Genomic DNA, 15,402 nt, shown 5'->3' with positions numbered 1-15,402 from the left:
GATATATCAAGTAACTCAGGAAATCTTGAATCAGACAAGAAATTGGATAACTACCAATTTTCCCATCTCTTGGCTGACCATTGTCTCCCAATTAGTTTGAGACTCAACAGCACTAGGACCCTGGCTAGGTTTCAGCTGGCATTGATTCAGTCTTTAAATCTCTCACATCTATCATGCCTCATTCCATAGCTTAGGCCCTCATCTCTCATCTAGATGATTACTGCAATGTGAGACAAGATTGGAGGCGGACAGTCTGAGTGTTTAACAGGGGGCAGGCCTTCTGTGATTTGGGTTTTCTTACTTCCCACTGCAACTCCTGCCAATCCCAGGATAGAAAATAGACATCTGCCTGATTATACCAATTATTTTCAGAACGCCAAGCACTTACATGCTGTTCCTTATGACTAGCATGCCCTCCCCACTTGATAAATGTCCACTCATCCTTCAATTCTCAACTCAAGCATCACCCACTATGTCCATCTCCAAGTAGAGCTGACTTTTCACCTTCTCCTGCAGCCATGCTATCTATTTAACCCTATCCGTACTGTGGAGCATTGATTTCCTTGTTGTCTCTCCCATTGTTCAGAGTTCTCTTGTAACCCCAAGACATAGGCTATTGTACTAGAGTACTCAAATTATGCCTATGAGCAACCTTGGACAAATAGCCAAGAAAGAAACAAAGAAGGAAAAAGACAGAAAGAGAGGGAGGGAGGGGGAGGAAGGGGGAGGGAGGGAGGGGGAGGGAAGGGAAAGAAGAAGAGAGGAGAAAAGAGAAAGAAAAAAGAATCTGAAGTCCCAGGGGCTCAATTCTCTATTCTACAAAATAATTGTAAATGTTCATCCTGCCAACAAGAATGTCCCTGACGATTAAGAACAATACTTAGCAAAAGAGTGACAAGATGAAAATGTATGATAATTACTGCCTTGGATTTCAAAAATTATTCTCAAGAAATCTATCAATCACATTAGTAAGAGTCATTTCTTCCTTATTAACTATATAAGCTGAAAGGCTGGCAGGATTTCATGGAACTTTCATGATCACTGGCATCAGTCATGGTTTAAATCTGGCCTTGGATAAAGTTCTTGCCCTCTGGAGCTCAGTTCCTTGAATTGAAAGGATTGTTTTACACTGCTAGGAATCTTTCTTTATATACATATATATACACACACACACACGTACACATATATACACACACATACATACACACATATATACACACACACATATATATACATACACACATATGTGTGTATATATATATATATATATATATATATATGTATCCTTAAATAGTTTTGTTGCTTTTCCAGTGAACAGGCTTACGGGAGCTAAAAACTGGACACAGCCAAGATTTTCATTACATGGAAAATGTTTAGAAAAAAATCACGATATCCATACTATCCAGTTTTATACAGCATTTAAAAAATACTGAAGTGTAACTATATACTGATTTGGAAACCTGTCCATGTCCTGTTTAGTGGGAAAAAATATTGAACATGTGCAATTATGATCTTATTGATCAATTTGGACAAGATATCTGTATATAAGTAGGTACATATATGTGCATAAAAGTGCTTAGGGGAACAATCACCAAAACCAAAGTGTGTAATATATGAAGGGGGGAGAAGACATTACAAAAGAAAAAGAATTGCAATAAACAATTCTATTTTGATTGATATAGTCCATTCAGGATGCAATAACAAAAAACCACAAACTGGATAGCTTATAAACATATTTCTCACAGTTCTGGAACCTGGGAAGTTCAAAATCAAGGCACCAGCATGGTCACATAGAAACTGCCGACCAAGAATAGTTTACCCAACAAAGTTATGCCTCAGAAATGAAGGGAAGAGAAAGCTTTTCTTAACAACCAAAAGCTGAGGGAATCCATCACCACTATACCTGCCTTAGAAGAAATGCCGAAAAAAGTTCTTCAAGTTAATATGAACTGATGCTAACTACTAATATGTAAGCTCATGAAAATACACATTGCACTGGCAAAGCTAAGTATATAGTCAGATTTAGAATACTCTAATACTATAATATGATGACATATAACCACATAACTCTAGTATAAAGGTTAAAGGACAGACTCTGCCCCTCCTGACAGGCGGTTGGTGCCCTGTCACTGCCCGCTCTGGCCATGGCTAGGGCCCTTGGCTTGTAATTTGGCCACCAAATCTCCCGAGGCAGCACTGGCTGTGGCGACCCCTACCTCTAGCGATGCGGCAGGCAGCAGAAGCTGGAGGGCCCATCGCAGGCCGAGACTTCTCCTGGCCGTGCTCCTTCCTGACTGCAGGTGTTGCTGGATGCTGTGCCAAAACAGGTGCTCCTTTATATCAGGCAAAGATTTTTATTACCAGCTCACAATCACCATTACAAACATTTGTGAGTGTTTGCTGCATTGCATGCTGTTCCCCAAAGGAGGGATACCTTGGGGATTGTATAAAGGGAATGGTGCGGTGATGATCCAAATCGTTCCCTATGGTGTGATCCAGTTTATCGCGTTTGAGCATTATAGAACATTAATTACTACAAAGCTGGGAGTTTCTGGTCTGTGCACAGATGAATGGCTGCACCGATAGCAGGTTTAACAGCAGTTATCGGTACTTACCCTCTTCACGTGGTTAGAGTAGGCCTAGCGCATACCTATACAGGAATTATGCATGCATTCAAAACAATTTATGCAAAGGAAGGTGCCTTGCATTTTACAGAGGCCTGATGCCTGCTGTATTAGGAACGGCTCCTCGTGCAAGTGTTTCATTTTTTTTTTTTTTTTTTTTTACTTTTGGTACCTTTCCCATGTTCCCACCCTTCTTCACAGACCTTCAGACTACCCTAACGTCTGAGTTTTGAAAACTCACATAAACTTACATTATGGTGGTGCTGCTGGAGCAGTAACACAGACAGATCTGACCCATTTGATGTAACTCATCAGTGAATGCAGTTAAGGACTGTTCTTCCAGAATTTGAAAAGTTCCATACCATGGAGGTGACTATAAATTATGTCTATATGGCAGAGAATTCAAAAGGATATCATGGTTTCTCTCAATTACATTCACTGTGTTCTTTCTCAAGCAGTTGCTTTTACAGTACATGAACTAATCAAGCAGTTTTTTCTCCTCAACTAAAAAAGGTTGTTGTGATTTCTTTTCCTTCCTCTTTGAGGGAGAAATAAAATGTTAATTTGGGGGGAGAACATTACTTGAAGGGGAATATATACCCTGTCGCAGGAAACCATGGGTATTTTAGTACTTGATTTTTTTATTCATCACAAAAGTGCTTACTTATACTTTTGGATGCCAAAAGTTATATCTTAGAACATTGAGAAAAATGTAAGCTGTTGCTGACTAAAAGTGTTATTTGGGGGCTTCCCTGGTGGCGCAGTGGTTAAGAATCCGCCTGCCAATTCAGGGGACACGGGTTCGAGCCCTGGTCCAGGAAGATCCCACATGCCACAGAGCAACTAAGCCCATGTGCCACAACTAAAGAAGCCACCACAATGAGAAGCCCGTGCACCACAACAAAGAGTAGCCCCCGCTCACTGCAACTAGAGAAAGCCCACACGCAGCAACAAAGACCCAATGCAGCCAAAAATAATAATTTTTTAAAAATGTGTTATTTGGAAGTAGAACTAGCTTAAAATGGTTCAAGAGGTTGCCTTTAAGTTTACTTAAAAAAAGAAAAGTAGAGCTACCACATGACCCAGCAATCCCACACCTGGGTATATATACAGAAAAGACAAAGTAAAAGATACACGCACCTCAATGTTCAGCCCTGTTTACAGTAGCCAAGATATGGAAACAAACAAAGTGCCCATCAACAAATGATTCGCTTAAGAAGATGTGGTGTGTGTGTATATATATATATAACATATATACATATATATGTATGTACATATATACACACATACAATGGGATTATTACTCAGCCATAAAAAGGAATGAAATATTGCCATTTGCAGCAACATGGATGGACCTAGAGAATATTATGCTTAGTTAAGTAAGTCAAAGACAATTATTATGTAATATCACTTATATGTGGAATCCAAAAATGATACAAATGAGTCTACATACAAAAGAGAAACAGACTCAGACAGAAAACAAAGGGGAAAGGGGAAGGGAAGGGGGAAGGGATAAATCAGGAATTTGGGATTAACAGATACACACTAGTACATGTAAAATAGATAAGCAATAAAGATTTACTATATAGCATAGGGAACTGTATTCAATATCTTATAATAACCTATAATGGAAAATAATCTGAAATATATATATTCAGTTTTATATATATATATATATATATATATCACTTTGCCATACACCCAAAACTAGCTCAATACTGTAAATCAACTATAATTTTAAAAAGAGGTTGCCATTAGCTTTATCATGCTATTCCAGTTTTTATTTATTTATTTGCGGTACACAGGCCTCTCCCGTTGCGGAGCACAGGCTCCGGACGCGCAGGCTCAGCGGCCATGGCTCACGGGCCCAGCCGCTCCGCGGCATGTAGGATCTTCCCGGACCGGGGCACGAACCCATGTCCCCTGCATCGGCAGGCGGACTCTCAACCACTGCGCCACCAGGGAAGCCCGCTATTCCAGTTTTTAATTGTAATCATGATTTTCAAAGACTCTGGCATCGGTTCTTATTATAAACAGGCTTGGTTATATTGCAGCAGAATCACGGGAACTGAAAATTTAAGTTATATGAAGCATGCTTAGAAGCCAACACTGAAGTATGATTATTAATATTGCTCTTCCTGTAATTCTCTACTAAATAAAAGGACATTTTCTCTTCATTTCTTAATAAAAATTGTATTTAAAAAGTAGCTGTGTGGAGACTCAACAATAAGAATTTTCAGGAATTGCACAAATGTTATTTCCAGTTTCTATGAGTGATTTAAATGTTTTTTAAAGTCGATGTATTGGGACTTCCCTGGTGGCACAGTGGGTAAGAATCCGCCTACAAATGTAAGGGACATGAGCTCAAGCCCTGGTCCAGGAAGATCCCACATGCCGTGGAGCAACTAAGCCCATGCGCCACAACTACTGAGCCTGTGCACCACAACTACTGAGCCCACATGCCATAACTACTGAAGCCTGCATGTTTAGAGCCCATGCTCTGCAATGAGAAGCCACTGCAAGGAGAAGGACATTCACCACAGCAAAGAGTAGCTGCTGCTCGCCACAGCTAGAGAAATCCTGTGCACAACAAAGACCCAACACAGACATGAATTAATTAATTAATTAAATAACTTTAAAAAAAAAGTGTATTTCCCAAAGGCAGTAATAAATACTGAGTATCTTAGCTCTTAAAACAGATTAGCATTATAGATTTGATTCTGTTAAATTTTTTAGTATACACCAAATCATCTAAGTGGACTGTGAAATATCCACTAATATAGATGTGAACATCAAAGAACATTTCTAAGGTATTATGTCATGATACATCAACTAGTTCATCCCCGTAAAATAGTTTTAGTGCAATGTAAACTTAAGTAGAAATGTAAAATATGATTTGAATTGCTATCCTTTATACTAAAATGGTTTAAAATGTAAGAATTCCATTTGTTGTGTTTAGAGTACTTTTTATGTTTTATCATAAGCATGACTAAAACACAAGGGAAACAGTTATGGTTCTCTCCTCAGAAATAGCAATTTGTAGAATAGTTTTCTAATGTCTTAAAAAATCATAAGTTGAAAGTCTTATTTCTGCTTCAATTTTTATTTTTTGCATAAAATATCTCTTGTCATACCTTGGTAAAAATTAGATGAACTGGTTTCACTTTCAAAGTTTTTAGTTTAAAATAAATATGTACCTTTGTATGATTTATAAGTGTACACACAGGTAAAGATACATGTGTTCCTAGAACTATTTTGTATATTTTAATTTCTGGGTTACAAATGTATCTAAATACTGTCATCAAATCTCAAGAAAATTTAAAGGTATAAAATAAATATCTCAGGTTACCAATAAAAGGACTGCAGATTTTTAAAATAAAATTTTGCATTCTATGTCTGTTATAGAATACATAGGATATTAAAAATAAATTTTATTCAAAAAGGTTAAAGAGGAGATTGGTTCAAGATGGCAGAGTAGAAGGACATGTGCTCACTCCCTCTTGCGAGAGCATGGGAATCACAACTAACTGCTGAACAATCATTGAGAGGAAGACACTGGAACTCACCAAAAAGGATACCCCACATCCAAAGTAAAGGAGCAGCCACAGTGAGATGGTAGAAGGGGCAGAATCACAATAAAATCAAATTCCATAACCACTGGGTGGGTGACTCACAAACAGCAGAACAATTATACCACAGAAGTCTACTCACTGGAGTGAAGGTTCTGAGCCCCACATCAGGCTTCCCAACCTGGGGGTCTGGCAACTGTAGGAGGAATTCCCAGTGAATCAGACTGTGAAGGATAGTGGGATTTGATTGCAGGACTTTGACGGGACTAGGGGAAACAGAGACTCCACTCTTAGGGCACACACAAAGTAGTGTGTACATCAGAACCCAGCGGGAAGAAGCAGTGACCCCGTAGAGACTGAACCAGACCTACCTGCTAGTGTGGGAGGGTGTCCTGCATAGGCGGGGGTGGCAGTGGCTCACTGCGGGGAGAAGGACACTTGCAGCAGAAGTTCTGGGAAGTACTCCTTGGCATGAGCCCTCCTGGCGTCGTCCATTAGCCCCACCAAAGAGCCTGTAGACTCAAATGCTGTGTCGCCTCAGGCCAAACAAACAACAGGGAGGGAATTCAGACCCACCCATCAGCAGACAAGCAGATTAAAGTTTTACTGAGCTCTGCCCACCAGAGCAACACCCAGCTCTAACAACCACCAGTCCCTCCCATCAGGAAGCTTGCGCAAGCCTCTTAGATAGCCTCATCCAACAGAGGAAAGACAGCAGAAGCAAGAAGAACTACAATCCTGCAGCCTGTGGAAAGAAAACCACATTCACAGAAAGATAGATAAAATAAAAATGCAAAGAGCTATGTACCAGACGAAGAAATAAGTTAAACCTCAGAAAAACAATTAAATGAAGTGGAGCTAGGCAACCTTCCAGAAAAATAATTCAGAATAATTATAGTGAAGATGATCCAGGACCTTGGAAAAAGAATGAAGGCAAGGATTGAGAAGTTGCAAGAAATGTTTAACAAGGACCTAGAAGAATTAAAGAACAAACAGATGAACAATAAAGTAACTGAAATGAAAAATACACTAGAAGGAATCAATAGCAGAATAACTGAGGCAGAAGAACGGATAAGTGACCTGGAAGACAGAAGGGTGGAATTCCTGCCATGGAACAGAATAAAGAAAAAAGAATGAAAAGAAATGAAGACAGCATAAGAGACCTCTGGGACAACATTAAATACACCAACCTTCACATTATAGGGATCCCAGAAGGAGAAGAGAGACAGAAGGGACCCAAGAAAATATTTGAAGAGACTGTAGTCAAAAAATTCCCTAACATGGGAGACAAAATAGCCACCCAAGTCCTGGAAGAACAGAGAAGCCCAGGGAGGATAAAACCAAGGAGAAACACACCAAGATACATAGTAATCAAACTGACAAAAATTAAAGACGAAGAGGAGAAAGACATTCAAGATGGCAGAAGAGTAAGATGGAGAGATCACCTTCATCCCCACAAATACATCACAAATACATCTACATGTGCAACAGCTCCTACAGAACACCTACTGAAAACCAGCAGAAGACCTCAGACCTCCCAAAAGGCAAAAATCTCCCCACGTACCTGGGTAGGGAAAAAGAAACAAGAAAAAACAGAGACAAAAGAATAGGGACGGGACCTGCACCAGTGGGAGGGAGCTGTGAAGGAGGAAAGGTTTCCACACACTAGGAAACCCCTTCACTGGTGGAGATGGGGGGTGGTGGGGGGGAAGCTTCGGAGCCACGGAGGAGAGCACAGCAACAGGGCTGCAGAGGGCAAAGCAGAGAGATTCCCGCACAGAGGATCGGTGCCGACCAGCACGCACCAGCCTGAGAGGCTTGTCTGCTCACCTGCTGGGGTGGGTGGAGGCTGGGAGCTGAGGCTCGGGCTTTGGAGGTCGGATCCCAGGGAGAGGACTGGGGTTGGCTGCGTGAACACAGCCTGAACAGGGCTAGTGTGACACAGCTAGCAGGGAGGGAGTCTGGGAAAAAGTCTGGAACTGCCTAAGAGGCAAGAGACCATTGTTTTGGGGTGCGCGAGGAGAGGGGATTCAGAGCACCACCTAAACGAGCTCCAGAGATGGGCGTGAGCCACAGCTATCAGCGCGGATACCAGAGACGGGCATGAAATGCAAAGGCTGCTGTTGCAGCCACCAAGAAGCCTGTGTGCAAGCACAGGTCACTATCCACACCTCACCGCCTGGGAGCCTGTGCAGCCCACCACTGCCAGGGTCCCATGATCCAGGGACAACTTCCCCGGGAGAACACACGGCGCATCTCAGGCTATTGGAATGTGACACTGGCCTCTGCCGCCGCAGGCTTACCCCGCATTCCGTACCCCTCCCTCCCCCGGCCTGAGTGAGCCAGGGCCCCCTAATCAGCGGCTCCTTTAACCCCGTCCTGTCTGAGTGAAGAACAGACGCCCTCAGGTGACCTACATGCAGAGGCGGGGCCAAATCCAAAGCTGAACCCCAGGAGCTGTGCAAACAAAGAAGAGAAAGGGAAATCTCTCCCAGCAACTTCAGGAGCAGCGGATTAAATCTCCACAATAAACTTGATGAACGCTGCATCTGTGGAATACATGAACAGAAAACGAATCATCCCAAAATTGAGGTGGTGGACTTTGGAAGCAACGATATATATTTTTTTCCTTTTTCTCTTTTTGTGAGTGTGTATGTGTATGCTTCATTGTGTGAGTCGGTCTGTATAGCTTTGCTTTTACCATTTGTCCTAGGGATCTGTCTGTCCTTTTTCTTTTCTTTTTTTTTTTTTTGGTGTATTTTTATTTATATTTTTTAGTATAGTTTTTAGCGCTTGTTATCATTGGTGGAGGATTTGTTTTATAGTTTGGTTGCTCTTTGTTTTTTTTCTTTTTAATTATTTTATTTTTATTATTATTTTTTTTCTCCCATTTCTTCTGAGCCATGTGGCTGACAGGGTCTTGGTACTCCAGCCGGGGTCAGGCCTGTGTCTCTGATGTGGGGGACCTGAGTTCAGGACATTGATATTATGTGGAGCTGGGAGGTCTCTGGTGGACCAAATGGGGAAAGCTCTCCCAGAAATCTCCAGCTCAATGCTAAGACCCAGCTCCACTCAACAACCAGCAAGCTACAGTGCTGGACACCCTATCCCAAACAACTAGCAAGATAGGAACACAATCCCACCCATTGGAAAAGACACTTCCTAAAATCATAATAAGGTCACAGACACCCCAAAACACACCACCAGATATGGCCCTGCCCACTAGAAAGACAGAATCCAGCCTCATCCACCAGAACACAGGCACTACTCCCCTCCACCAGGAAGCCTACACAACCCAATGAACAAACCTTAGCCACTGGGGGCAGACACTAAAAACAACGGGAACTACGAACCTGCAGCCTGTGAAAAGGAGACCCCAAACACAGTAAGTTAAGCAAAATGAGAAGACAGAGAAACACACAGCCAATGAAGGAGCAAGGTAAAAAACCTACCAAACCAAACAAATGAAGAGGAAATAGGCAGTCTACCTGAGAAAGAACTCATAGTAGTGATAATAAAGATGATCTAAAATCTTGGAAATAGAATGGAGAAAATACAAGAAACATTTAATAAGGACCTAGAAGAACTGAAGAATGAACAAACAACGATGAACAACACAATAAATGAAATTAAAAATTCTCTAGAAGGAATCAATACCAGAATAACTGAGGCAGAAGAATAGATAAGCAACCTGGAAGGTAAAATAGTGGAAATAACTACCACAGAGCAGATAAAGAAAACAGAATGAAAAGAATTGAGGACAGTCTCAGAGACCTCTGGGACAACATTAAACACACCAACATTTGAATCATAGGGGTCCCAGAATAAGAAGAGAAAAAGAAAGGGACTGAGAAAATATTTGAAGAGATTATAGTTGAAAACTTCCCTAATATGGGAAAGGAAATAGCCAAGTCCTGGAAGCACAGAGAGTCCCATACAGGATAAATCCAAGGAGAAACACGCCAAGACACATATTAATTAAACTATCAAAAACTGAATACAAAGAAAAAATATTAAAAGCAGCAAGGGAAAAACAACAGATAACATAAAAGAGAATCCACATGAGGTTAACAGCTGATCTTTCAGCAGAAACTCTGCAAGCCAGAAGGGAGTGGCAAGACACATTTAAAGTGATTAAAGGGAAAAACCTACAACAAAGATTACTCTACCCAGCAAGGATCTCATTCAGATTCAACAGAGAAATGACAAGCTTTACAGGCAAGCAAAAGCTAACAGAATTCAGCACCACCAACCCAGCTTTACAACAAATGCTAAACGAACTTCTCTAGGCAGGACACACAAGAGAAGGAAAAGACCTACAATAACAAACCCAAAACAATTAAGAAAATGGTAATAGGAACATACATATCGATAATTACCTTAAATGTAAATGGATTAAATACTCCAGCCAAAAGACACAGACTGGCTGAATGGATACAAAAACAAGACCCGTATATATGCTGTCTACAAGAGACCCACTTCAGACTTAGGGACACATACAGACTGAAAGTGAGGGGATAGAAAAAGGAATACCATGCAAATGGAAATCAAAAGAAAGCTGGAGTAGCAATACTCATCTCAGAAAAAACAGACTCTAAAATAAACACTATTACAAGAGACAAAGAAGGACACTACATAATGATCAAGGGATCAATCCGAGAAGAAGATATAACAACTATAAATATTTATGCACCCAACATAGGAGCACCTCAATACATAAGGCAAATGCTAACAGCCATAAAAGGGGAAATCTACAGTAACACAATCATAGTAGGGGACTTTAACATCCCACTTTCACCAGTCAACAAATCATACAAAATAAAAATAAATAGAGAAACACAATCTTTAAATGATACATTAAACAAGATGGACTTAACTGATATTTACAGGACATTCCATTCAAAAATGGAATACACTTTCTTCTCAAGTGCTCATGGAACATTCTCCAGGATAAATCACATCTTTGGTCACAAATCAGGCTTTGGGAAATTTGAGAAAATTGAAATACTATCAAGTATCTTTTCTGACCACAATGCTATGAGACTAGACGTCAATTACAGGGGAAAAAAATCTGTAAGCAATACAAACACATGGAGACTAAACAATACATGACTTAATAACCAAGAGATCACTGAAGAAATCAAAGAGGAAATCAAAAAATACCTAGAAACAAATGACAATGAAAACACGATGACCCAAAACCTATGGTATGCAACAAAAGCAGTTCTAAGAAGGAAGTTTATAGCAACACAATACTACCTCAAGAAACAAGAAACATCTCAAACAACCTAACCTCACACCTAAAGCAATTAGAGAAAGAACAAAAAAACCCCAAAGTTAGCAGAAGGGATGAAATTATAAAGATCAGATCAGAAATAAATGAAAAAAAATGAAGAAAACAATACCAAAGCTCAATAAAACTAAAAGCTGGTTCTTTGAGAAGATAAACAAAATTGATAAACCATTAGCCAGACTCATCAAGAAAAAACGGCAGAAGACTCAAATCAATAGATTTAGAAATGAAAAAAGAGAAGAAACAACTGATACTGCAGAAATACAAAGGATCATGAGAGATTACTACAAGCAACTATATGCTAATGAAATGGACAACCTGAAAGAAATGGACAAATTTTTAGAAAAGCACAACCTTCCGAGACTGAACCAGGAAGAAAGAGAAAATATAAACAGACCAATCACAAGCACTGAAACTGAGACTGTGATTAAAAATCTTCCAACAGGGCTTCCCTGGTGGCGCAGGGGTTGAGAGTCCGCCTGCCGATGCAGGGGACACGGGTTCGTGCCCCGGTCCGGGAAGATCCCACATGGCACAGAGCAGCTGGGCCCGTGAGCCATGGCCGCTGAGCCTGCGCGTGTGGAGCCTGTGCTCCGCAACGAGAGAGGCCACAGCAGTGAGAGGCCCACGTACCACAAAAAAAAAAAAAAAAAAAAAAAAAATCTTCCAACAAACAAAAGTCCAGGACCAGATGGCTTCACAGGCAAATTCTATCAAACATTTAGAGAAGAGCTAACACCTATCCTTCTCAAACTCTTCCACAATACAGCAGAGGGAGGAACAGTCCCAAACTCATTCTACGAGGCCACCATCACCCTGATACCAAAACCAGGCAAAGGTGTCACAGAGAAAGAAAACTACAGACCAATAACTCTGATGAACAAATGCAAATATCCTCAACAAAATACTAGCAAAAAGAATCCAGCAGCACATTAAAAGGATCATACACCATGATCAAGTGGGGTTTACTCCAGGAAAGCAAGCATTCTTCAATATATGCAAAATCAATGTGATAAACCATATTAACAAATTGAAGGAGAAAAACCATGATCATCTCAATGGATGCAGAAAAAGCTTTCATCAAAATTCAACACCCATTATGAAAAAAACCTTCCAGAAAGTAGGCATAGAGGGAACTTAACAGAATAAAGGCCATATATGACAAACCCACAGCCAACATCATTCTCAATGGTGAAAAACTGAAACCATTTTTACTAAGATCAGGAACAAGACTAGGTTGCCCACTCTCACCACTATTATTCAACACAGTTTTGTAAGTTTTAGCCACATCAATCAGAGAAGAAAAAGGAATAAAAGGAATCCAAATCAGAAAAGAAGTAAAGCTGTCACTGTTTGCAGATGACATGATACTATACATACAGAATCCTAAAGATGCTACCAGAAAACTACTAGAACTAATCAATGAATCTGGTAAAGTTACAGGATAAAAAATTAAGGCACAGAAATCTCTTGCATTCCTATACACTAACAACGAAAGATCAGAAAGAAAAATGAAGGAAACACTCCCATTTACCACTGCAACAAAAAGAATAAAATACCTAGGAATAAACCTACCTAAGGAGACAAAAGACCTGTATGCAGAAAACTATAAGACGCTGATGAAAGAAATTAAAGACAATACAAACAGATGGAGAGATATACCATGTTCTTGGATTGGAAGTATCAACATTGTGAAAATGACTATACTACCCAAAGCAAGCTACAGATTCAATGCAATCCCTATCAAACTACCAATGGCATTTTTCACAGAACTAGAAGAAAAAAATCTTACAATTTGTATGGAAACACAAAAGACCCCTAATAGCCAAAGCAATCTTGAGAAAGAAAAACGGAGCTGGAGGAATCAGGCTCCCTGACTTCAGACTATACTACAAGGTACAGTAATCAAGAGATTATGGTACTGGCACAAAAACAGAAATATAGATCAATGGAACAGAATAGAAAGGCCAGAGATAAAACCAGGCACACATCATCACCTTATTTTTGATAAAGGAGGCAAGAAGATACAATGGAGTAAAGACAGCCCCTTTAATAAGTGGTGCTGGGAAAACTAGACAGCTACATGTAAAAGAATGAAATTAACACACTCCCTAACACCATACACAAAAACTCAAAATGGATTAAAGACCTAAATGTAAGGCCAGACACTATAAATTTCTTAGAGGAAAATATAGGCAGAACAGTCTATGACATAAATCATAGCAAGATGCTTTTTGACCCACCTCCTAGAGAAATGGAAATAAAAATAAACAAGTGGGACCTAATGAAACTTAAGCTTTTGCACAGCAAAGGAAACCATAAACAAGATGAAAAGACAACCCTCAGAATGGGAGAAAATATTTGCAAATGAAGCAACTGAGAAAGGATTAATCTGCAGAATTTACAAGCAGTTCATACAGCTCAATATCAAAAAAACAAACAACCCAATCCAAAAATGGGCAGGACACCTAAACAGACATTTCTCCAAAGAAGATGTACAGATTGCCAACAAACACATGAAAGGATGCTCAACATCACTAATCATTAGAGAAATGCAAATCAAAACAACAATGAGGTATCATCTCACACCAGTCAGAGTGGACATCATTAAAAATCTACAAACAATAAATGCTGGAAAGGGGGTGAAGAAAAGGGAACCCTCTTGCACTGTTGGTGGGAATGTAAATGGATACAGCCACTATGGAGAACAGTATGGAGGTTCCTTTAAAAACTAAAAATAGGCCCAGCAATCCCACTACTGGGTATATACCCTGAGAAAGCCATAATTCAAAAAGAGTCATGTACCACAATGTTCATTGCAGCTCTATTTATAATAGCCAGGATATGGAAGCAACCTAAGTGTCCACTGACAGATGAATGGATAAAGAAGATGTGGCACATACATACAATGGAATATTACTCAGCCATAAAAAGTAACAAAATTGAGTTATTTGTAGTGAGGTGGATGGACCTAGAGTCTGTCATACAGAGTGAAGTAAGTCAGAAAGCAAAAAACAAATACCATATGTTAACACATATATATGGAATCTTAAAAAAATGATTATGAAGAACCTAGGAGCAAGACAGGAATAAAGATGCAGATGTAGAGAATGGACTTGAGGATATGAGGAAGGGAAGGGTAAGCTGGGATGAAGTGAGAGTGGTATGGACATATATACACTACCAAATGTAAAATAGATAGCTAGTTGGAAGCAGCCACATAGCACAGGGAGATCAGCTCGGTGCTTTGTGACCACCTAGAGGGGTGGGATAGGGAGGGTGGGAGGGAGACACAAGAGGGAGGATATATGGGGATATATGTATATGTATACCTGGTTCACTTTGGTATAAAGCAGAAACTAACACACCATTGTAAAGCAATTATACTCTAATAAAGATGTTTAAAATTTTTTAAATTAAAAAATTTAGAAAAAGACAAAGAAGAATTATTAAAAGCAACAAGAGAAAAATGACAAATAACTTACAAGGGAACTCCCATAAAGTTAATAGCTGATTTCTCAGCAGAGACTCCACAAGCCAGAAGGCAATGGCACAATATATTTAAAGTGAGAGAATGGAAGAACCTCCAACCAAGATGAACCTACAACCAAGTTGACTCTACCCGGCAAGGTTCTAATTCAGATTCCACAGAGAAATGAAAAGCTTTACAGACAAGCAAAAGCTAAGAGAATTCAGCACAACCAAACCAGGTCTACAGCAAATGCTAAAGGAACTTCTCTAAATGGGAAAGACAAGAGAAGAAAAGGACCTACAACAACAAACCCAAAACAATTAAGAAAATGGTAATAGGAACATACATATTAATAACTACCTTAAACGTGAATGCATTAAATGCTCCAATGAAAAGACACAGACTAGCTGAATGGATACAAAAACAAGACCCATATATATGCTG

The 15,402-nt window shown here is 39.8% G+C and overlaps 1 pseudogene; it reads left to right on the top strand.

Moving 5' to 3' along the window:
• Positions 1 to 1,491: 1,491 nt before the first annotated feature.
• LOC149749179 (mitochondrial coenzyme A transporter SLC25A16 pseudogene) lies at positions 1,492 to 10,632 on the top strand (annotated as a pseudogene).
• Positions 10,633 to 15,402: the final 4,770 nt, after the last annotated feature.

This window comes from Delphinapterus leucas, chromosome 5, assembly GCF_059928025.1.
Source record: "Delphinapterus leucas isolate spDelLeu-1000000601 "Yukka" chromosome 5, BTC_Dleu_Yukka2, whole genome shotgun sequence".
In the NCBI taxonomy this organism is placed as follows: domain Eukaryota; kingdom Metazoa; phylum Chordata; class Mammalia; order Artiodactyla; family Monodontidae; genus Delphinapterus; species Delphinapterus leucas.
This window is presented reverse-complemented; position numbering and strand designations above follow the sequence as displayed.